Below are 10018 nucleotides of genomic sequence, written 5' to 3'. Positions count from 1 at the left end.
TCATTGCAGTGTCCTTTAGTTCCTTCTTTATTATCATAACTTCCCATCATGGGCTTGAAGTTGTTTGCCTACAGAACACAGGCTATAAAAGAAACTCATACACTTTCATGAAAGTGTGTATAAGTTTCTCTTTCATGCTACATAGCATGGAAGTGTATACATTTTTTTTGTTCTGTGCTGTATAGGCAAACATCTTCAAGGTGTGGTATAATAAAGTAATTTAATTTAACTAAAGACTTTGCCCCTCTGTGGGGAGACATCCTGAAACAAAGAAGAAGTAGGTGAAATAACCATAATAACTGTTCATTGGTGAATGGATGTTAGATAAGCATGACAAACAGAATACATTTTGATACGTTACAGCCTTATTCTAAAATGGTTTCAATTGTTTTTTTCCCTCATCAATCTACACACAAAACCCCATAATGACAAAGCAAAAACTATCGGAACTCAGGATAAGACCCAGATGTAGACAGTTCGAATCAGAGATGTTTATTAAAAAAACAGGGGACAAGCAGATGACAGGTCAAGGGCAGGTAATCCAGGGCAGAATCAGTAAAGTACCGAACGGCAGGCAGGCTCAGGGTCAGGGCAGGCAGAGTGGTTAAAACTGGAAAAACGAGAAAAACAGGGGCAAGGGTGTCACGCTCTGGCTCCGGGACTTTGTATTATTGAGCCAGGGTGTGTTCATTTTTTGTGTTTGGGGATTAGTTGGGTTGTTATTGGTGGTTTCATTGTTTGGTCCAGTGACTCCCAATCAGTGGTAACGAGTGTCAGCTGTCGGCTCGTTATCTCTGATTGGGAGCCATATTTAAACTGTCATTGTTCACCTTGGGGTTGTGGGTTTTTGTTCTATGTTCAGTCGTTGTCACTGAGGACTTCATGATCGTGTTTTGTTTTGTATTCTCGTGTATTACATTAAAAATCAATATGTTCGCTACCAACGCTGCGCTTTGGTCCTCCTCTCTCGTAGACGATCGTGACAAAGGGAGAAACAGGAGTACTGGAAAAACACGCTGGTAGGCTTGACGAGACAAGCAGAAAACACAGGCATAAATGCACAGGGGATAATGGGGGGAAATGGGCGACACCTGGAGGGGGGTGGAGACAAGCAAAAGACAGGTGAAATAGATCAGGCTGTGACAAAAACAGGTTTTTAGAAATGTTTGCAAATGTATAAAAAAAATTAAAACTGAAATAACACATGTACATAAGTATTCAGACCCTTTACTCAGTACTGTGTTGAAGCACCTTTGGCAGCAATTTCAGCCTCGAGTCTTCTTGGGTATGACGCTACAAGCTTGGCGCACATGTATTTGGGGAGTTTCTCCCATTCTTCTCTGCAGATCCTCTCAAGCTCTGTCAGGTTGGATGGGGAGCGTCGCTGCACAGCTATTTTCAGGTCTCTCCAGAGATGTTAGATTGGGTTCAAGTCCGGGCTCTGGCTGGGCCAACAGGACATTCAGAGACTTGTCCCGAAGCCACTCCTGTGTTGTCTTGGCTGTGTGCTTAGGGTCATTGTCCTTTTGGAAGGTGAACCTTTGCCGCAGTCTGAGGTCCTGAGCGCTCTGGAGCAGGTTTTCATCAAGGATCTCCCTGTACTTTTCTCCATTCATCTTTCCCATGATCCTGACTAGTCTGTCTCCCAGTCCCTGCTGCTGAAAAACATCCACACAGCATGATGCTGCCACCACCATGCTTCACTGTAGGGATGGTATTGGCCAGGTGATGAGCGGTGCCAGGTTTCCTCCAGACGTGATGCTTGGCATTTAGGCATCACACCAGATAATCTTGTTTCTCATGGTCTGAGAGTCCTTTAGGTGCCTTTTGGCAAACTCTAAGCGGACTGTCACGTGCCTTTTACTGAGGAGTGACTTCCATCTGGCCACTCTACCATAAAGGCCTGATTGGTGGAGTGCTGCAGAGATGGTTGTCCTTCTGGAAGGTTCTCACATCTCCACAGAGGAACTCTGGAGCTCTGTCAGAGTGACTATCTGGTTCTTGGTCACCTCCCTGACCATGGCACTTCTCCCCCGATTGCTCAGTTTGGCCATTTTAGAATAAGGCTGTAACATCACAACATGTGTAAAAAGTGAAGGGGTCTGAATACTTTCCGAATGCACTGTATGTGGTCTAAAAAGGAAGGAAAATACAATCACGAGTATCCACTTTTATAGACAATATACAGTGGGGAGAACAAGTATTTGATACACTGCCGATTTTGCAGGTTTTCCTACTTACAAAGCATGTAGAGGTCTGTAATTTTTATCATAGTTACACTTCAACTGTGAGAGACGGAATCTAAAACAAAAATCCAGAAAATCACATTGTATGATTTTTAAGTAATTAATTTGCATTTATTGCATGACATAAATATTTGATACATCAGAAAAGCAGAACTTAATATTTGGTACAGAAACCTTTGTTTGCAATTACAGAGATCATACGTTTCCTGTAGGTCTTGACCAGGTTTGCACATACTGCAGCAGGGATTTTGGCCCACTTCTCCATACAGACCTTCTCCAGATCCTTCAGGTTTCGGGGCTGTCGCTGGGCAATACGGACTCTCAGCTCCCTCCAAAGATGTTCTATTGGGTTCAGGTCTGGAGACTGGCTAGGCCACTCCAGGACCTTGAGATGCTTCTTACGGAGCCACTCCTTAGTTGCCCTGGCTGTGTGTTTCGGGACGTTGTCATGCTGGAAGACCCAGCCACGACCCATCTTCAATGCTCTTACTGAGGGAAGGAGGTTGTTGGCCAAGATCTCGCGATACATGGCCCCATCCATCCTCCCCTCAATACGGTGCAGTTGTCTTGTCCCCTTTGCAGAAAAGCATCCCCAAAGAATGATGTTTCCACCTCCATGCTTCACGGTTGGGATGGTGTTCTTGGGGTTGTACTCATCCTTCTTCTTCCTCCAAACCTTTTTTTATACTAAAAAGCTCTATTTTTGTCTCATCAGACCACATGACCTTCTCCCATTCCTCCTCTGGATCATCCAGATGGTCATTGGCAAACTTCAGACGAGCCTGGACATGCGCTGGCTTGAGCAGGGGGACCTTGCGTGCGCTGCAGGATTTTAATCCATGACGGCGTAGTATGTTACTAATGGTTTTCTTTGAGACTGTGGTCCCAGCTCTCTTTTGGTCATTGACCAGGTCCTGCCGTGTAGTTCTGGGCTGATCCCTCACCTTCCTCATGATCATTGATGCCACACGAGGTGAGATCTTGCATGGAGCCCCAGACCAAGGGTGATTGACCGTCATCTTGAACTTCTTCCATTTTCTAAAAATTGCACCAACAGTTGTTGCCTTCTCACCAAGCTGTTTGCCTATTGTCCTGTAGCCCATCCCAGCCTTGTGCAGGTCTACAATTTTATCCCTGATGTCCTTACACAGCTCTCTGGTCTTGGCCATTGTGGAGAGGTTGGAGTCTGTTTGATTGAGTGTGTGGACAGGTGTCTTTTATACAGGTAACGAGTTCAAACAGGTGCCGTTAATACAGGTAATGAGTGGAGAACAGGAGGGCTTCTTAAAGAAAAACTAACAGGTCTGTGAGAGCTGGAATTCTTACTGGTTGGTAGGTGATCAAATACTTATGTCATGCAATAAAATGCAAATTAATTACTTAAAAATCATACAATGTGATTTTCTGGATTTCTGTTGTAGATTCCGTCTCTCACAGTTGAAGTGTAACTATGATACAAATTACAGACCTCTACATGCTTTGTAAGTAGGAAAACCTGCAAAATCGGCAGTGTATCAAATACTTGTTCTACCCACTGTACCAACGCAGCTCAAACAAAACAACCCTCACAATGTCAACTGGAAATACTTGGGTCTGTTACTGAACTTTTTGTTGAAAAAAATATATTTGTATGGGAAGAGACTGTCAATGGCAAACATGGTTACAGACCCAACAACATAATATAGTATCCCCTGCTTGTGAAGAAAATCACATGAGCTAATTATAATACACAAAGTAAGCAAAACAATGAAATCATTCAAACATTGCCTAAAATGATGAATAAGAAATTTAACAATTGAGATGTACAAACTATTGCATAAGGGAACGATGAGCGGATAAGAGGCAAGACGTAATTTTGTTTAAGACATTAATGAGCAGGTAGTCAATATACCGTAACTATTTGTTCAGCACTTTTGAAATGTACAGCGACAGAATTCAAAACATGGGCCATTCTTACAGTATTCTCCCTGTACACCAAGTCAGAACCGTAGGATAAATAACGGGGGTATATAAGCAGACAATGAAGGCTCTTACAATATTCGATGATGACATTTCTCTAAAACAGGCTATAGGCTACATGTGCACCACCTAATCAGAACAGTAGCCTAAGTTCTGAGGGGGAGAGGGATCAAATTATTAGGTTGAGACACATGGACTACTAACAGCTTACTACACAATATACACTTAGTATTACTTTCTTAGCTAATCATAATAATAATAATAATAATATGCCATTTAGCAGACGCTTTTATCCAAAGCGACTTACAGTCATGCATGCACCATAAATCCAGAGCTACAGTATACATATCTCCCTGGCATATTACATCATTTATGCAGCAGCATACAATACATTTTTGGACTCACCTTGTTGTGCTGCGCTCACTTGAACAGGAAGGTGGGCAAACTTTGCCATCAAACTTTGTCATCAAAGTCTGGCATTCTCTGGATTTATGGTGCTTTCAAGACAGCTGGGAACTCTGAAAAAAACAAGGTCGAATCATGACGTCAGTGATCTTCAGGTCGGAGCTCTAGAAAGAGGCCCGAGTTCCCGACTTGGAATTCCCAGTTGGATGACCGTTCAAAACGTATTTTTCCAGACTGAGTTAGTTTTTTTACCAAGTTCCCAGTTGTCTTGAACGCACTGAAGTCTGAGATTTCCCAGTTCCGAGTTTCCAGTTGTTTTGAATGCGGCAGAAGTCATGCTGGATTGACAGCAGGGCTGATGTATTCAACCTTTTCTCATGGTGTTGCGTGTGAATGTTTATCCTTTTAAGCTTGGAAAAGAGACCCTTTCAGACAGATGTTTTAAATCCTTAAACCCAGACTTGGACCACACACCATCTTCACCGAATAGCAGGCAGGGGAAGCAAAATAGTGATTGATTTGCGACGCTCGCAGTTAGCCACTGATCACTTTCAAACCACTCATTGTTGAATTTGTGATTTCCGACTTGTTTATGTCCAATGGACGATGAGCACCGATACGCTTGATCTATAATTTCTCTTCATATGACAAGGATTGAAAATGATTTGCCAGTAGATTGTTGACGAGATTCATGATGATGTCTGCTTGTCTAGTTTGGTAGCTAAGATTGTGAAAGTATTATGTTGACATGATCAATTTATCTGTGGCCAATGACCTTGAGCCTTCTTGGACAGGCACTTCTAATGTAAATCTATGGCAGCACCCAAGGGGGATTGAACTGCTTAGCTCGCCCTGCAGATTCTGCGGTGACATGGTGTCCAGATGAGTGACAGAACACTGAGCCAATCACGGCACAACTAGAGAAGATTACCAAAGCCTATGCTCTGTATTTTTCGCTGGCTGCCCCTCCACCACAGAAAGCACTGAGCTAGGCTGAAACACCTACATTTTGGAGCTGCTTTACTCAAGAAAGAGACCATGTTTGTATAATGCTTTTTTTTTTATTTTATTTTTTTACATTGTTTGCAAACTGATATGTGATACGAATGAATGCCAAAGTAACATGCAAAACAGGCAACAAAAACAAAATATATATACATTTATATATTTTTTGCTAAACAGGTGGGGCTCAAAACAGGTGGGGCTCTGCCCCATCTGCCCTGAATGATGGGTCGCCACTGTATATTTCAAAGCCGATTTAAGTCAAAACTGTAAGTAGGCCACTCAGGAACATTCAATGTAGTCTTGGCAAGCAACTACAGTGTATATTTGACCTTGTGTTTTAGGTTATTCTCCTGCTGAAAGGTGAATTTGTCTCCCAGTCTGTTGGAAAGCAGACTAAACCAGATTTTCCTCTAGAATTTTGCCTGTGCTTAGCTCTTTCCTGTTTATTTTTATCATAACAAACTCCCTAGTCCTTGCCGATGAAAACCATACCAATAACATGATGCAGCCACCACCATGCTTGAAAATATGAAGAGTGGTACTCAGTGATGTGATGGATTTGCCCCAAACATAAAGTTAATTTCTTTGCCACATTTTCTGCAGTTTTAATTTAATGCCTTATTGCAAACAGGATGCATGTTTTGGATTTTTTAAAATGATTTTCACTCTGCCATTTAGGTTAGTATTGTGGAGGAGCTCAGTTTTCTCCTATCACAGACATTAAACTGCAGCTGTTTTAAAGTCACCATTGGCCTCATGGTGAAATCCCTGAGCGGTTTCCTTCCTCTCCGGCAACTGAGTTAGGTAGGACGCCTGTATCTTTGTAGTGACTGGGTGTATACACCATCCAAAGTGTAAATAATAACTTCACCATGCTCATATTCAGTGTCTGCTTTTTGTATTTCTACCCATCTACCAATATATGCTCTTCTTTGCGACCTCCCTGGTCTTTTGGGTTGCATCTGTGTTGGAAATTCACTGCTCGACTGAGGGACGTTAGAGATAATTGTATGTGTGTGTACAGAGATGAGGTAGTCATTCAAAAAGTCTCTCAGAGTATTATGTGACATGTACATTTTTACTTCTGAATTTCTTTAGGCTTCCCATAACAAATGGGTTGAATACTTATTGACTCAAGACATTTCAGGTTTTCATTTTGAATTAATTTGTAAAAGAAAATCTAAAAACATAATTCCACTTTGACATTACGGGGTATTGTGTGTAGGCCAGTGACACAGAATCTTTAATCAATTTTAAATTCAGGCTGTAACACAAGACAATGTAGAAAGAGTCAAGGGGTGTGAATACTTTCTGAAGGCACTGTATAGATATTTTCCTCTTATAATACTAATAGTCACCTAGCAATTTTATGAATTTGGCTTTAGCTAGCCCAGATAGGTCCCCAATCTCCCAACCTCATAACTAGCTAAGAAGCCATTTCAGGCTATCAATCAAGTTAGAGCAGTTAGCTTGTCTAACTATCTTAGCTAGCATGCCTGCTGGCAAGGTTGGTAGACTTTAGAAAAGCAAGCAATTAGTAAATGTACTGAATAAGACTCATATTCCTTTCAATCTTTTACCCAAATTTGAGAAGAGATGCAGAGAAGCATATTTAGTTTCTTTAAAAAAAATAACCACCAGTCAGGAGGATACAGACAGCTCAAAAGGTACGCTTAGATGTGCAGAAAAATATACATATTTTGACATAGAATTATGCATAATGATTATGGCTCTAGATTGCAGGATAAAGCTATTTCAGGTGTTTGAAAAATTCAAAATTCTCCATCTTTCGGACGGGGGTCCTAGCACCCCTACGGACCACCTCCCTAGTCATCGTCACGTACTTTGTGTCCCCTAAGGTTTTTGGGGTGCATTACGTCCCTGTCCCTGAGTAAAGAGCCCACCCACGACTGCTTTAGAGTAAAGGCGTAATTTAACTGTAAAAATGTATTACCTTTTAAAGTGTCAAGAACACCACCAGTCATGATGTTTTCATCTGATTGTCAAACAAATAACTTCAAAAAGTAGGTTAAGTAGGTTACCTGTGCACATTCGTCTACTCCATAACAAGTCCAGCATTCGAACAGTGCACTGTGCATCTGCCATTTGAATAGAAAGGGACATCTATTACAAACACCATAAGTGTAGACAGTCAGCCTACAAAGTGGTGTGTATTCATGGATACCAAGGGAAGCCAGGCTTCCCCCAAAATTGTAGCAATAAAAAAAAATTCTCAATCGTGTCTGTGTCTCATAATTTTCCTTCAATTCGCAAAAGGCTGAATCTATTTCACCACAAAAAGCATCCGAGTGAGGCAAACAGTTCCCCTCTGGCTTAGTATCTGTAGCCCATGTACAGTATCTGATGCTGTCTGGCCAAAAATAATATGACATGTCATACGTTTTTGGCCAGACAGCTTCAAATACATGGGTTACAAATACTAAGATAGAGGGGCGCTGTCATTGACCGTGAGACAACACATGCTAGCAATTCCAAAGTAACCTACTGGTGGTATTTTAAACTGAACATAATTTATGATGTCAAATATAATATACTGATCAAAAATATATAAGCAACATGTTTCATGAGCTGAAATAAAAGATCCCAGAAATGTTTCATACACACAAAAAGCTTATTTCTCTCAAATGTTGTGCACAAATTTGTTAGTGAGCATTTATCCTTTGCCAAGATAATCCATCCACCTGACAGGTGTGGCATATCAAGAAGCTGATTAAACAGCATGATCATTACCCAGGTGCACCTTGTGCTGGAGACAATAAAAGGCCACTAAAATGTGTAGTTTTGTCACACAACCCAATGCCACAGCTGTATCATGTTTTGAGGGAGTGTGCAATTGGCATGCTGACTGCATAAATGTCCACCAGAGCTGTTGCTAGAGAATTGAATGCTAATTTCTCTACCATAAGCTGCCTTCCAACGTCGTTTTACAGAATATGGCAGTACGTCCAACTGGCCCCACAACCACAGACCATGTGTGACCACGCCAGCCCAGGACCTCCACATCCGGCTTCTTCACCTGCGGGATAGTCTGAGACCAGCCACCTGGACAGCTGATGAAATTGTGGGTTTGCACAACTGAAGAATTTCTGCACAAACTGTCAGAAACCATCTCAGGGAAGCTGACTTCAGTGGGCAAATGCTCACCTTTGATGGCCACTGGCATGCTGGAGAAGTGTGCTCTTCATGGATGAATCCCGGTTTCAACTGTTACGGGCAGATGGCAGACAGCATGTATGGCGTCTTGTGGGCGAGCTCCTAAAGACGAGATCCTGAAGCCCATTGACATGCCATTTATCCATCTCTATCACCTCATGTTCCAGCATGATAATGCACTGCCCCACGTCGCAAGGATCTGTACACAATTCCTGGAAGCTGAAAATGTTCCTGTTCCTGCCAATATCCAGTAACTTCGCACAGCCATTGAAGAGGAGTGGGGCAACATTCCACAGGCCACAATCAACAGCCTGATCAACTCTTTGCGAAGGAGATGTGTTGTACTGCATGAGGCAAATGGTGGCAACACCAGATACTGACCTGTTTTCTGATCCAGTTTCCGTATAGTTTTATTATTTCTAAAGTGTTTCCTAATTTCCTAATTATTTTTTACAATATAGTTTTCATTTCCTATAATAACCTTTCCTCTCCTCCCCTCTCTTCCTCTCCTCCTCTCTCTCCTCTCACAAACAGGCAGGCTGAGCGCATGGTTTCTTTAATGTGGCTCAGGTAGTGTCTCACACTCTCTTCAGAGCTCTCTGCTTCTTCCCTGGCTTCATCTCTCGCCCTGCTTGAAAAGGGCCTCCAGATCCCAGATGCTTCCTCCTCATGAGACAGTTGTTTGGAGTGAGGCTCTTTGAAGAATCTCCCTCAAGGACCAGCTTCTCTACCTTCTCCTCCGCTGTAAGGCTTGTCCTCGTTTTCTGTCACAATGTTTACAGTTTCTTTATTAAAACTATCAGCTGTACGCGCCTGTTTGTGTCTTTGTTGTTAAGGATATGACATCTGTTGCCACATTTCTCCTCTAGCTCTATGAGGTCCCGTCTACCTGTCTTTATGAGCTGATCTATGCTGTCCCTCACTACATCAACAATTTTATTCCGTTATGACAAGTAACAGTTACTGACCAATCAGTATTTATGGAGTCACTGAGTGGTTATATTCTCAACCAATGAGAGCGCTTTCTACCATGTGCTAACCAACCACGACCGAGCACACAGTTCAGCACGTGTAGCGCATGGTAGCGATTCACAGCTTTATACCACCACGGGCCTACGCCACTTGTGCTCTCAAGGATTTATACGTGACTCTTAATAAACTGGAATCCTCACACCCAGAACCTGCTTTCATTGTGGCCGGGGATTTTAACTGTACAAATTTAAGGACCA

This window comes from Coregonus clupeaformis, chromosome 35 (assembly GCF_020615455.1).
Source record: "Coregonus clupeaformis isolate EN_2021a chromosome 35, ASM2061545v1, whole genome shotgun sequence".
In the NCBI taxonomy this organism is placed as follows: Eukaryota; Metazoa; Chordata; class Actinopteri; order Salmoniformes; family Salmonidae; genus Coregonus; species Coregonus clupeaformis.
Note: the sequence above shows the minus strand (reverse complement) of the source record.